This window comes from Euprymna scolopes, chromosome 11, assembly GCF_053919585.1.
Source record: "Euprymna scolopes isolate OS-2025 chromosome 11, ASM5391958v1, whole genome shotgun sequence".
Taxonomy (NCBI): domain Eukaryota; kingdom Metazoa; phylum Mollusca; class Cephalopoda; order Sepiida; family Sepiolidae; genus Euprymna; species Euprymna scolopes.
The window spans coordinates 60,989,134-61,004,775 of NC_136492.1; the positions used below are offsets into that span (position 1 = coordinate 60,989,134).

At 36.7% G+C, this 15,642-nt stretch overlaps 1 protein-coding gene and 1 pseudogene across 15 annotated transcripts in view; both read right to left on the reverse strand.

Moving 5' to 3' along the window:
* LOC145287875 (fibronectin type-III domain-containing protein 3a-like) overlaps positions 1-15,642 on the reverse strand; it is a 791,938-nt gene that overhangs the window by 364,811 nt on the left and 411,485 nt on the right. The gene's annotated exons all lie outside the window — the stretch shown is intronic.
* On the reverse strand, positions 13,845-13,961 carry LOC145288317 (5S ribosomal RNA; annotated as a pseudogene).

The following is a 15,642-nucleotide window of genomic DNA, read 5'->3' on the forward strand; positions in this document are numbered from 1 at the left end:
AAATGCTTTATTTAAAGAATATTTAACTGACAATTGAGTTCATGGAATTTTTACTTAATATTATTAAACCTTACATAACTATTTTGCCTCAATTTGTAATATTTGAAACAAAATACTAACAGTAAATTATGGAGATTTAATTACAGAATTTTCACGAGGTTCTGCTAGTCTAAAATCTTTTGCAACAATTCAGACATTCAAAATTGCTTTATGCAAAGTCGGGATAATTTCTGATACATTTCCTAAAACTGCTCGCCTATGGAACACTGTTCCACTTGCTTGCTTCCCGATTGAATATAGTAGTTTTCAAGTCCAATGTAAAAAAGTTCTTGTTGAGTCATCTCCTTAAATAATCCTACCCAATCTACACGATAAACGATTACTAAACTACCACCTTACATTTATTCATCCTTATCCCCGAGTGGCCTTTGGGCCTTGATAAGTGGTGACACTTGTGTGAAAAAACAAAACAAAACAAAAAATTATAAGACAGTAAATAATATAGAAGTACTTGAACATTTTAATGATAGCTTACAAAGACTAGAGACTATATTTTGATTTCTTGTAATAAAAATGTACTTGTATACACCGGGTGGAACGATAAAGTTATCGCCTTAAAGAAAACACTACAGCTTTATTTTTAAACTTTTATTGAAAAAAATCAATTCAGGTAACTAGATTATGCAGTAGAGCTGAAATTTATTCAATATAGCCGCTTTCAGTCTCAAACACTGCCTCAATATAGGTATGGAACTGGGAGCATGCCTTTTCCACAAGCACTGGCGGGAGCTTGGTGAATACTTGGCGGATGGCGGCGATCAAGCTGGCTTTGGTGTTGTGGGAGGTCATGCTGGTGATGTTCTCGATATATGACCAAACGAAGTAGTTCAGGAAGTTCAGGTTGGGAGAGGAGAAGGGCACAAAGTTGTACTCCTGAAGCAGAGCCTGGGTTTCTTTGGACTTGTGGGCCAGTGCAAAATCCTGCTGCTACATCTGGGGCCTGCCAGTTGCCATCTGATTGCACTAGGGGGATCACCACACTTCAGCACATCCAGGTACACTTTGGTGTTGACTTCCAAGCCAACTTCAAAAGATGTGAGGTGACATGATGTGGCTTTCACCTGAAACCACACCAAAGACCATAACTTTGGCAAGAAACTTTTTTTTTCATCACTCTGAGAATATCTGTTATTCGTGGCAATCCAGTTATGCATTTTAAGGGTGCTGGCAATGGTCCTGCTGTCATAACTTGGATCGGTAGAGAGCATGAGTTACACAGCATCTCCGATCTTGCTTGTTGATCATTGCGTCACTTTCAGACATGATAGAAGGTTCTTATCGCTCTTGGGATTTGTACACAACTGGTGAACTAGTAAATGGTCTGCACCCCCCCCCCCAGATTGTCATCAAACGGAAATGGAATCCTGTTATTTCTAGGGCAACAATTGTATCGTTCCACCACACATAAATATAATTTATTTCATGCAGATTTCTTATTTATTATAGTCAATTCTCCATCGATTATTATCCAATATACAGTAATGATTCCAAAAACTATAAAAATATGACTTGGGTACTATCCACGAGAATCTAAGCCATAACGTGTAGCGCTTCAGGCTTAGTTGTTATTCATCTTTGGTATTGTTACCGCCTGAACTATGGACAGATGGATACAAAAGGTTAAAAATTAAGCGACTTTGAGCTATAAATGTTTAATTTTGCAAATGTGCAAAAATAACAGGAGTAATGTTTTATTCAACTTACTTTGCCAAGGACAACTATTTTTTTTCAATTTCGATACCTTAGCAACAATTTTTGCCAGATAAATACCAAATCGAAAGTTTGCTACAGGTCCAAATGCTCAAATTTCAACTCTATAGGCTAAGTATTCAGAGAGGAGTTTGGTAGACACTTTTTGTACACACACCAACAAGGTCACTTATACATTTCCGTGTGTTAGAACGTTTTCATCTTAAATTCCAAGCAATTCTGCAATTATGCAGAATGTAGAAACTATGCATAAATAAAATATTAATGGCAGAGCAAGAAAAAAAAAAAAAAAAAAAAAAAAAACTTTATTGGTATAACTGCCGACTGTCAACACAACGGTTCTACGTTCAATCCTTGACTTGGGAGAGATGCTAGTCTAGCGGCACTGATGAGTTGTGATACAACGAAACAGGACTGTATGTCGATGACTACAAATATATTTTAAGCCCCCCTCTTTGGGTAGAGCACTGTCATAAATAATCTCACCTGCTACTTAATTGGCTGAAAATGCGAAGCTCGTTGTTTGTTTATGAACAGGCGATTTGAGCACTATAAAAGAGGTTGGCGGGTGTCTATTTAAATAGACATTCCGACGAGTTATTTACGGGCGTCGATTCCATGGTCGAGTGGGAGAACTGCCGACTATCAACACAACGGTTCTAGGTTCAATCCTTGGCTTGGGAGAGATGCTAGTCTAGTGGCACTGATGAGTTGTGATATAACGAAACATGACTATGTCGATGACTACAAATATATATATATATATATATATATATATATATATATATGATTAGTTTTTTTGGAAAAAGAATTCCAGCAGAGTGCTCAATTAAAAGGAAAATCCAAATTTTAAGAGCGTACTTATATTTTGTGTACAGAAAGTTGTTAGTTGAGACAGGTCATTGGTACCGTCGGTTTCAAGCCCGATAATAAGGCCCGATAATAAGGAGACGAATATTGGCTGAAGAGAGCTCGAATAGGACACCTTAAACGGGCCTTATTATCGGGCTTGAAACCGACGGTACCAATGACCTGTCTCAACTAACAACTTTCTGTACACAAAATATATATATATATATATATATATATATATATATATATATGTGTATGTGTATGTGCGTGTGTGCGAGGCCAAAAATATTAATTCCTTCACCCTCAACTGGCCAGTTTTCTACAAGGAGGGGTTGGTTTTTGTGTCGCCATTTTCGCAAGTCATCGTATCGGTTGGATTGACTACGCTTAATTTCAGCATTCGGAACCTCTGGTCGGGCGATGGAGACATTTATTCTTTCAGCAGTCACTATTTAATATTTATTGATTTTGCGTATATTCTTTTTGAGTTTAATTTATTTAATATTTTATTTTTTATTTCTATAAAGAAATTAATGTAAAGTTGATAATGTCCCTAATTTTTTTTGTTTATGAAGTTTAGAGATTAGGATTGTTTTTTTCTCATTTTTTTTTTTAATTTACGCCTTGTGGCGTAATGGATAAAGTGCTTGTTTAAATTTAGCTATAAGTTACACTATTCGAGGTTGATAGTTCAATCATTAGTAAGGCTGGAACTATAAAAACAATTACAAATTCATTAGGACTTACACCCAGTCAGTGCTGACGGAAGGAGAGCATGCTACCTCCGTAGATTAAGTCCTGTTAAAAGACATCAGATTCTAATGAAATTTAAATTATCCAGCAGTCGTGCGAGATAGAAGCATAGTCCTCTACCCCCACGCTAACTATGGGGTCCCGATTTCTTGCTAGATTCAGCCACTCTGATGAGTCGTAGACGACGAAACATGTCAGTGGATAGTTATATCAAACAATGTGTGTGTGTACAGATACTAATTAAGAAAAGTTGAAATGACTTCAGTTTCTTCTGAGTATATTAGAGGATGATTATGGGACAGTCTAGAATACACTAACCAGCAAAAATGCCTGGCCAGCCCCGGTTGGCATTCTCCAGTAGGGACGCCTCAGGCGATTAGTAATATGCAACCGATTCTCAAAGGGTGAAGGACAAAACCTGGGAGGGCGGACCTCCTGGAAGTGCACAGGAACAACACAGCAGTCAAATGAGGAAAAAGACATTTCAATAATGGTCTAGACCCTGTTGGCATTAGTGCCGCAGGAATTGTAGGTAGCTTCCAAACTTAAATTTTTTAATACATGAGAATTTTCAAGCCAGTTTAGATAACTTTCGATTCGACAGTTTAAATGCTTATAAATTTCTATCAAATTCCGAAGAACAATAAATCAATTTTTTTTTTTTTTAATTCTTTTCTTTCTTTTCACATGTTAACAAATTATAAAAGTAGCCAACTTGTTTACAAGGAAGCGAAATGCATTTTGGGGGATTAAATTTTGTAATTAAATTATTTTTTTTAAACAAGACTATTAAAAATGATTTTACTTTTATGCTATTGCATTTTTTGATTTCAATAAATCATCAAAACGAGGCACAGACACTCGAAAGGTATATATATTTGCCTCCCCACGCAGGTAGAATTAGACACAAAGTCGATCTTTAATGTGCATAAAAAATCCAGTTCCTCAAAATGGGGCACTCTGGATTGAAACAAAAATTTAAATTGCCTCAGTTTAGAAAAATTTCTCCTTCGCTGACCAGTGACAGAAAAGATGTAATATATATATATATATATATATATATATATATATATTTCATATATATATATATATATATATATATATTTACATGAGAGTCACCACTTATCAACACCCTAAAGCCACTCGAAGATACGCCTTAATAACTATGTGGTAGTCACTGAGACAACAGCGTATAATAGGGGTAGAAATGGATTATTTAGGGGGAGGGGCTCAACAAGAACTTGCTTACATTGTAGTGAGCTGGAAAGCAGGTGAGCGAAACAGAGTTCCATAGATGAGCAATTCTAGGAAAGAAGCTGTTCATAGAATTTACTTTTAGATTTCGACATGGATAGTGAGTGGGGGAAATTGTTGATGGTTGTTGTAGCTAGACGAGTGTTTTTTTTTTGTTTTTTTTTTTGTGAAAGTTTGGCAAGCTACAACACTTTGCTCCTAACCAAAAGGCCAAAAAGGATATGGGAGCATTTAATGCTAACAAAATTGCCTTAAGTTTACTTAATAAAAATTTTGCAAAAAAAAAAAAATTAAAAAAAAGTAATTTACTATAGAGTTTTTTTTTGTTTTTTTTAGTGTAACTCTTCATTTAGTAACCTTTGTTTTTCTTTAAGAAAAAAATAATAATAATTAGGATTAGAAAAGACTGAAGTCATTAGAAACAAGTTGCCAACGCCAAAGCAATCTTTCTCTAGCAAATACACCAGGACATGACAGGTGGTTATAGTTGCATTCAGTTGAAAGAAAAATGAAGGGTAAGTAAAAAACAAAAACACAAACAAAAAGAATGAATAATGATAACAAAAAAAGATAAGTAAAAACAAAAAATAACAAAAATGGAACTAAACAATGACTAATAAGCAACAAGAAAAAAACATAAAAAGCAAAAAGCAGACCGTCTACTACTTGTCCCCAATAACACCCCCCCCCTTCATTCTTTCCCTGTGTTTGTTTAGAACTGGAGCTCTTTGATCGTGGGAAACTAATTCCCTGAGAATCAGGGCTTACAAGGCCTCAAGAAAGGAAAGAGGAGAAGAAAAAAAAAAATTCAATTTTTGACTGAGTAAGCAATCTAAGATGGTTAAACGATCATTCCAACTATTATATAAAAATACTAAATCTGTGTGTGTGTGTGTGTGTGTTAGGGTAAAAGTCAGAAACTACACAAGCTACAGGTACAAACCTTACATCACTGGATTAAGTGTAATCCCGAGCTGGTTACTGTAAAAACGATACTGTAATATTCATCTCTTTAGGGATTACCACTGACCAAATTAATGCATGGGTGTGGGTAAAGAAAATTACTTCCCTCCCTTACTATTACGTGTTTTTTTGTTGTTTTTTTAACTTTTATTTATCACAAACAAGACATATTGCTACTTGGACTTGAGGGGTTACTAGTTGGGACTATGTCTACAGAGAATTATGTAAGGAGACGAGTGAGATGTTTGTTCACATCACATTTAATTTCTGCAAGTACAGTTAGTGTAGGAAGGGAATTCTGAAGTCTAGCAGTCAGAGAGAAAAAAATATTAAAATAGGAGGCTCTCCAGCATCTAAGGGCCTCTACGGTGAAGGGTAGAATTTTGTTGCTAGACGCATTTGTCCGGAGTATAAGTGCTAAGAATTCAGAGCACATTCCATTAAAGTAGTTGTAAAACAGGCACAGGGATATAACATTGCGGCGATGGAACAGGGGTTGGAGCTTGGTTTATAGTGCGGAACATATTAGATTGGAAACTTATTTTTTTTTATAACCTTGTTTGAGATTATATATATATATATATATATATATATATATATATATATATATATATATATATGAGAGAGAGAGAGAGAGAGGGAAGGGGGGAGGGATTAGTGGTGGATGCACCAGCCCAGATGTGACAATAAAACTCCATGCATGGGCGAATTATGGCTGTTTAAGACAATGAAATCAAGTCAGTCATCTTTTTACATTGTGTGTGTGAGAGAGAGAGAGAGAGAGAGAGAGAGAGAGAGAGAGAGAGAGAGAGAGAGAGAAAGAGAGAGAGAGAGAAAGAGAGAGAGAGAGAGAGAGAGAGAAAGAGAAAGAGAGAGAGAAAGAAAGAGAGAAGGGAAGGAAAGAGAGAGAATGTGCTTCTAAAAAAAAAAAAAAAAAAATGTTACTTTTTTTTTTAACTATATTATTTTTTATTCATACTACCGGGCATCGTCGAGTATCCTTAGTAGTTGAAAATGAATAAAACAAAACTGTAGGCTGATCAAAATTGTTTCTAAACAAACCGATTCAACTGGAAAACTTCCATTGATGTTTATTTTATCTGTCCTTAAAACTAACCAAGTTTAAAAAAAAAAAAAGAAAAAAAAAACTGTTTCTTGGAATTTTACTTTTCTTTTTACTTTTTGTTCTATATACGCCTAAAAACGTTCAAAACAACTTTTTCCTCCCTCAATAACACGAATGCACATTCACAAATCGGTGTATATGTGATAAACTGTTTGCTTCAATTAAAGTGACACATTCCCTCGTATATAATGTAGGTTGGTTCTTTTTAATGCACTAGTAAAGTTTTAATACATGCTAAATCATCTGTGGGCCCCCTTAAGTCGGTATTTGTTCACAGGGCTTGATTTTGCTCCACAATTTTAGTAGTTTCAGCTCCCAAGTAAAAAGTAGCCGCTCCTTTTCCTGCTCCATTAAAACAACCCGTTGAGAAATTCAACACATTTTTAACACTTTTTTTCTAAATAAGTTCTTATTTACTTGTCTCCCCACTGCTCGAGGAAAACTGAGTCCTCTGCTTTTTGACTGCAGCAAAAAGGAGTACTTTTTTTTCTGTAAGGCATGGCTCCATTAAGTTTTGACACACTATGGATAACAATTGTAAGGGTGCCTATATATGTAATTGTGAGGCAAGGGTTACGCAATCCTTAATGCTTGATTCCAATGACGAAGTCCAGAATGACTGGAAACCACACCGAGATAAGCGGAGAGTACAAGCTGCAGATGGTATTCCCAAATATTCACTCATTTTTGTACATACCAGGTTAAACATTGCTTAATATCGATAATTGAACATGTGTTGACGTGATTGTGATATATATATATATATATATATATATATATATATATATATATATATATATATATAACACCTATAATAACAGGTATGATTGATGTCTCCCTAAGATTCCAATTTCTTTTCATATCATACATGAAACCTTGATATTTGGTCTGTTTTTCCCTTTCAGCTCTGTCCAAACCTCCATCAGTAGGGACACTCACTTCAACCAAGGTTGCCACTTTCTCCGACTTATTCCATAAGTCAGCTTTGACAGCAGCATTTTCAAGGAAGGTGGATGTGTGTGTATGTGTGTATGATTAAATACATAATTTCTCAACATAAATATTGTAAAAAGATGATTATCAACCAAAGTAAGAGGACATCACAAAGTGAGGATACATTGTTATCTCATAGTAGCTCCTAGTATCATTCGTCGTTCATTACAATTTTTCTTTCACCACCCACACCATTCATGTAGAGATATAAGAGTGCATGATTACATGATACTCTTAGTATTAAATATACAGTACCGTCCAAAAGTTAAGGAACGGTCGATCATTTTTCTTGAATGGCTTCTAACTTTATGAAAAAAGAACAAACATTTTTGGTAAATTTTCTAATGGTAGTTAAATAAAAAAAAAATTTTTTTGATTTTGAATACATATTAATTTTTTTTTTTTTTTTTTTTTTACATATAAATAAATTTAATTAAATAACAGGCATCCAAAATTTAAGGAACGCGGAAAATTAATAGAAACTTTAGCAATTTTAATAACTTAACAAAATGTCGACTCCGAATATTCGAAAAAAAGCTATCTATACAAGCTTATTTGTGACCATAATGATGAAAAAAAGTTCATAGGGGAGATTGCCAAAATATTGAAAAGGTCTAAAAGTGTTGTTTTTCAGGTTATTGAAGAAAAAAAAAAAAAAAAAAAAAAATTACGATTGACTGAAAAGAAAAATCAGCCCGACCGCGAATAACAAGAGGGAGGATAGAAAAGTCACTCGATCATCTCGTTCTGATAGTTTTAAAACTGCGGCTTCGATACCCCGGAATGAATATTAAACGAACTTGGATTATATTCCAGAAGTCCATGCCAAAAACCTTTAATTTCTATTAAAAATAAAAAGGCCAGATTGTTATTCGCTGAAAAACATTTGGAAATTAAAAAAATGTTGAAAGGTTAATTTTAGTGATGAATCTAAATTCAATCTTTTCAAATCAGAGAGAGAAAGAGAGAAGTGTGGAGAGAGAAAGAGAGAAGGGTGGAGAGAGAAAGAGAGAAAGGGTGGAGAGAGGGAGAGAGAAAGGGTGGAGAGAGAAAGAGAGAAAGGGTGGAGAGAGGGAGAGAGAAAGGGTGGAGAGAGAAAGGGTGGAGAGAGGGAGAGAGAAAGGGTGGAGAGAGGGAGAGAGAAAGGGTGGAGAGAGGGAGAGAGAAAGGGTGGAGAGAGGGAGAGAGAAAGGGTGGAGAGAGGGAGAGAGAAAGGGTGGAGAGAGGGAGAGAGAAAGGGTGGAGAGAGAAAGGGTGGAGAGAGGGAGAGAGAAAGGGTGGAGAGAGGGAGAGAGAAAGGGTGGAGAGAGGGAGAGAGAAAGGGTGGAGAGAGAAAGGGTGGAGAGAGAAAGGGTGGAGAGAGGAAGAGAGAAAGGGTGGAGAGAGGGAGAGAGAAAGGGTGGAGAGAGGGAGAGAGAAAGGGTGGAGAGAGGGAGAGAGAAAGGGTGGAGAGAGGGAGAGAGAAAGGGTGGAGAGAGGAAGAGAGAAAGGGTGGAGAGAGGAAGAGAGAAAGGGTGGAGAGAGGGAGAGAGAAAGGGTGGAGAGAGGGAGAGAGAAAGGGTGGAGAGAGAAAGGGTGGAGAGAGGGAGAGAGAAAGGGTGGAGAGAGAAAGGGTGGAGAGAGGGAGAGAGAAAGGGTGGAGAGAGAAAGGGTGGAGAGAGGGAGAGAGAAAGGGTGGAGAGAGGGAGAGAGAAAGGGTGGAGAGAGGGAGAGAGAAAGGGTGGAGAGAGAAAGGGTGGAGAGAGGGAGAGAGAAAGGGTGGAGAGAGAAAGGGTGGAGAGAGGGAGAGAGAAAGGGTGGAGAGAGAAAGGGTGGAGAGAGGGAGAGAGAAAGGGTGGAGAGAGAAAGGGTGGAGAGAGGGAGAGAGAAAGGGTGGAGAGAGAAAGGGTGGAGAGAGAAAGGGTGGAGAGAGGGAGAGAGAAAGGGTGGAGAGAGGGAGAGAGAAAAGGGTGGAGAGAGAAAGGGTGGAGAGAGAAAGGGTGGAGAGAGAAAGGGTGGAGAGAGAAAGGGGGGAGAGAAAAGGGGGAGAGAGAAAGGGTGGAGAGAGAAGGGGGGAGAAGGGGGGGGAGAGAAAGGGGGGGGGAGAGAAAGGGGGGGGAGAGAAAGGGGGGGAGAGAGAAAGGGGGGGAGAGAGAAAGGGGGGGAGAGAGAAAGGGGGGGAGAAAGGGTGGGAGAGAGAGAAAGGGGGGGGAGAAAGGGGGAGAGAGAGAAGGGGGGGAGAGAGAAAGGGGGGAGAGAGAGAAAGGGGGAGAGAGAGAAAGGGGGGAGAGAGAGAAAGGGGGGAGAGAGAGAAAGGGGGAGAGAGAGAAAGGGGGGAGAGAGAGAAAGGGGGAGAGAGAGAAAGGGGCAGAGAGAGAGGAGAGAGAGAGGGGCAGAGAGAAAGAGGGGCAGAGAGAAAGAGGGGCAGAGAGAAAGAGGGGAGAGAGAAAGAGGGGAGAGAGAAAGAGGGGGAGAGAGAAAGAGGGGAGAGAGAAAGAGGGGAGAGAGAAAGAGAGGGGAGGGGAAAGAGGGGAGGGGAAAGAGAGGGGGAGAAGGGGAGAGAGAAAGTGTGTGGAAGGAAGAGGAAGAGAAAAGTTACAGAGAAAAAAAGATAGAATTAAAAAAAAAAAAAAAAACAGTTGGTACTTAGACATTATGAACTTTCTCATTTTGTTGTCCATACCCCCAGGCAAGGCCGGGTAACCTTGCTAGAATTGTCTACGAGAAAAAGGTTTAAATTAATAGACGCATTATTTACTTTCAAATAGACAGGAATTGAAGCACAAAATTGATTTTGCTTGGCATTCAATATATTCAAAATAACTTGGAGCTTCTGAACAAAGATTCTTTCAAGAAGTGAAAAAAAAAAAGTTTAACCAGAGGAATGTCCCACCTGCTTCTCTGCTAAAAAGGTGATAAAAGAATTGAATTCATTCTACAGAAAAGAAGACCATGCACTACTGAATTTCTCAACACAGAATTTCATCTGTGCTTCAAAAGATGAAACATATCTGGAAGAATTCAAGTTCCAAAGAAAAGATTCTACCATTAATCAATCGTAAGTTTATTCAAATTTTAAAAGAGAAACATGCAAATAGAAATGGCATTGCTACAGTTGTTATTGATGCCGATTTAGTGTGCTATTTGTATTATTTAGATTCTTCTGACTAATGTTCTTATTTTGAGTGCTATTTTCACAATATTTCTACCGATGTCGCCCCTGATATTCTTATCAAACTCTGGATGGAATCTTTCTGTCAAACAGAACCCTTTATTTTTAATGGATGCTCTCATTTCGTCAGCCATAAAGTCCTAAGTACTTTGATATTGTATTTGAAGTATTTCTAGAAGATTATAATTTTACAACTAAATTATACCAAGTACTTTATCCACTACTCCATTGGTCCTTGGTGTTTCCTGTTTGATTTTTGTCAGAGCTATAGCATCACATTCACTAATACCTTTGGAAAGAACAGACCGTTTCTCGAATTCTCCGTCCTCTATACATAATTCTGCACAGTCCATTTTTGAACATGCCATCCAAGCAACAAATCCTTATTTGCAAAATAGATATCGTACGCATGAAGCATGTTAGCCAACCAGTGAACACGAAATCAAGATGGTAACAGGAGTCTCCGCTCTAACCTACAAAGAGTGACTTCAAAGATCATCACTTCAGCAGTGGAGGATGTTAGGAGACTCGATTTGTGGAAATTTGTAAAAGGACTGGTCTATGTGCATCCTATTCCAAGAGATGTGAATGAGCTGAAGCATCGGTGTGATTTCATTCATACCAGAGAAAGTGTAAGAATAGGTATCTCAAACCGAAATTTGATCTAAAATCTTAACGTGATCACAGAAAAACAAACGATACCAAATTGATTTTGGTAGCACAATTACCAACCGAATTAAGGTTGTTTAAAATTTGTTGGAAATTAGAAAATTTGTGTTATAAATTCAAAAACCAAATCCCACAGTATATCTATATATCTATAAAAGTGAAATTGTGCATGTGTACAATTCCCTATCAAACTACTCTGTCAATTTTCAGCCTACAGACTCGAGATTTGGCATAAGGGGTATTGAGATTTGGGAAAATCTTTTTAATCCGTTTTCGGCCAGAAATTTGGCTGTCAAGGTGTCAAAGTTAAACGATTTGACCTTTGAAAACTCTACAAAACTCCAATTTTGGGTCTAAACACTTGAAATTTTAGATGTAGGTTACTTGGATATGGAAAACTTTAATTTGATTTGAGCCCAAAACAATAAATGTTAAGGGGTAAAAATTGGGGTCAAAATTCAAAAAATTTTTTTACCCCTGCAGTTTACCAAATTACTCAGCCACCACCAATGAAACGCACTGCAAGAGCGTACTCAGTTTTACAAAGCTCATTCTTTAACAAAGCCAGATTTATTGCCACTAATCCAAATAAATATAACTGAATAAGGACCAATAACTTCAGAAGTTCTTAGATAAGAGAAAAATTCAGGTTGTCCTCGACGGTCGTACATCTAAACAATATGATATAAATGCAGGAGTGCCCCAGGAGTCTATCCTTGGACCTCTATTATTCCTAATATTCATAAATGAACTCCCTGACAAAATTGTCTGAGATGGGTATGCTGATGACACCACGCTAGATAACAGACACGACAGGAAAACAAATGAACATATATCTAAAGAAATGGCAAAAACACTACAGGATGACCTTCAATCTGTAGTGGAATCAAGACAAAAATGGATGGTCACATTCAATGCTGCGAAGACTAAACTTGTTTCCTTCAATAACTACAAGAAACCTTCTCTACCACCAATAGCAATGCCCAAAGACTCTTTATCTGAAAGTATATCTTTTAAACTCCTCGGCCTAACGTTCACAAGAAACACGAGTTGGAAAAATTACATTGAGAGCATTGCCAGGACCATTTCAAAAAAGGTAGATTCTCTCTACTGTGCTAGAAAGCTACTAACGCCCGAAAGTATCCTGTACCTCTATAAGGCCACCATTCGCCCATGTATGGAGTATTGTTGTCATATTTGGGCTGGTGCATCTGCTACTACTCTCTCACTCCTAGAGAACGTTCAAAAAAGTCGCCAACCTAATAGGTCCTGAACTGTCATCTAAGCTTCAACCTCTGTCCCATCGACAAAATGTAGCATCCCTCTGCCTGTTCTACAAGTACTTTAACGGTGAATGAATGCTCTGACGAACTGCAAGCACTGGTACCCCCTTGACGTAAATACTCCCTGACAAACCCGACAAGCAGCAAAATCCCACCCCTTCACAGTTGAGATCCCGAGATGTAAGAGAGCCTTCTACTCCAGTAGTTTCTTCCCCAGAACCGCTAGACTTTGGAATTCCCTTCTGGGTTCCTGCTTCCAATTGTACCGACATGCAGAAGTTCAAGTGTAATGTGAACCGACATCTTGCTGCCCAACTCCCCACATAGTACCCTTGTAGCTTATGTCCCTGATAGTAGCCCTCTACATCAAAGTGGCAATATGCCTTGTTTGGGATGAAAATGTAATAAAAAGAAGTCACTACTGTTGTTGGAACAAAAACCGAGCAGTCTGCAAAAGAAATCTTAAATGTTCGGATAGTCCAACCGAAAATCTCTACAGACTAATACTTTTAAGCGTTATTTTCTCTTAATATTATTAAAATAAAAATTCCTCCCCCCCCTCCCCACCACCGGTTCGAAAAAAATATACTTGAAAAAGATAAGTCTGGATTTCCTTTAGGTCATATAGAAAACTGACATACTTAAAATGCATTTCTTAGGTTTTATGAAAGAAAATGATTCCCATGGCGTCTATTAAAGTGTATCAAATGCCCCAAAGTGTATAGAAGAATTTAAAATATTTAAGAAAAATACTTGCATCAATTCAAAAGAGGTTAGACAAAACGTTAAGCCGGAAATATTTTAAGTAGTTTATTTACATATATCACACACACACTATATAACACACAGGCTCCTTCAGTCTTTGACAGACTATGGATACCCATGAAGGGGTGCCTGTGCGTGAAATTTTTGTGGCAGGAGTTGCACAAACTCCAACCACACCTCTCTGGAGTCGACATTGTTTAATACCAGTGGCAAGTGAAGTGTATATACAGGATGACTTGAAACAAATGCCGAGATAAGCAGAGAGCACATACAGTGCCTAGAATTCCCAAATGGTCACCCGTCTGATACTAACCAGGCTCAACGTTGCTTAACTTCGGTGATCTAACGAGAACCGGTGTGTCAATGTGATATATATATATATATATATATATATAAAAAATAAAAGTTACAATAAATTTACTAAGGTAATCAAAATGGTAAACTTAAAATATATTATAAATATTAAAGAGTGAATATTTACAAGTAAAATAAACTCAGCCAGATATAAAAAGCTCAATAAAACCGAAAAGGAAATAGAGCTTACCTAACTTCATATATATGTGTATATGTTTATATATTTGTATGTTTAAGATTCACTCCTAAATGAACCAATCATTATGGATTTGGAAACACAGTTGTTAAACATAAAACTAAATATAGCCCACATTATGACTTATGTAAAGGGGGTAAAGTAGGGGTGGACACCCTTCATAAAGATACGTCTAATTTTTGTGAAATTTTAACAGATATTAGACATCAATACATATTTCTCAAATTTCAGTTTCTTTGGAGTATTTTAAAGAGTTTTAAGGGGAATAATATAAGGTGCAGCATCTCATTTGAAAAGTAAATTATTTCAGGGTTGCATTGAATTTGATCAATAAGCATTAGACACCAATTAAACAAAATTCTGAATTTCAATTTCTTCTTAAGTCTGCTTAAGCTTAAACCATAAATATTAGAGCTTTTAAAGAACCAAAATCATGCAATAAACTTTGATTAAAACTGGATATGGATTCCGGAGATATGGTTTATTATCATAATCTTTATTTTCATAAAGGGACATAAAATTGGTAAAAAATTCTTCTAATATACATTTTTTTTTTTTTTTTTTTTTACTTAATTACATCAAGCATTTGAATTCAATTCTTGAAATTTTTTGTCTATATTAGTATAATTTATTATTTGGCTTGGTTGTCATCGGTCACACTTCAGGACTTATATAAGTTTTCACGTAAAATCACCTTTTTCTTCACCATATTCCATCTGCTTCACTATTTGTTACCAAGTAAGATCTATCACTGACTTGTAGTTCCATCAAATAATTTTGCAAGCAAAATCCGATCCCGCATTTTGCTAAATCCTACCCTCTGATGAGAAGGAAAGTATTTCTTCAAAACTCCGCGGATTAAGGACTATCCTCTTATTTTGTGTTTCCTTTGTAAAATTAAATAGGTTTTCAACATGTTTTATTAACTACTTGTTTTTATATATATATATTAGATGATATCATAAAGTGTGACCGGTAATGTAACAGTTCTGCAAACAAATATTGAAATTTAGATATGTTGAAACTGAATAAGATGAATAAAATCTTGAAATTGAAATGTAACTATATTATCGCGCGCCCGCGCGCACACACACACACACAACTTCTTATATTCAGAAGTTTTCAATTTGTGCGCAAACCAACAAAATTACAGTTTTCTTTATTAATATTATTTTGCTATTTTCCTCTGAGGAAAAGAACCATGCTTTAAAACTTCATGAAATAAGGAAATTTTTAAGTTTTCAACTTGTATTTGTTGTCAAATAACAAATTGTTATAAATGCAATTTTACAGATTGTAAATTGATTTTCAATATCTTTACTGAATACTTTACTGCAGAAAGGCGGTGGAAAGCCTTTGTGAAAATTCGGATACCTTCAATTTTCAGTTCTTTTGGAGCATTTTAAAGGTTTTAAGGGACATAACTCAATCGCCTATGTGAAAATTCAAATATTTCAGACCTGCATTACATTTGATCCATACTTATTAGACATCAATTAAGCAAGATTCATTG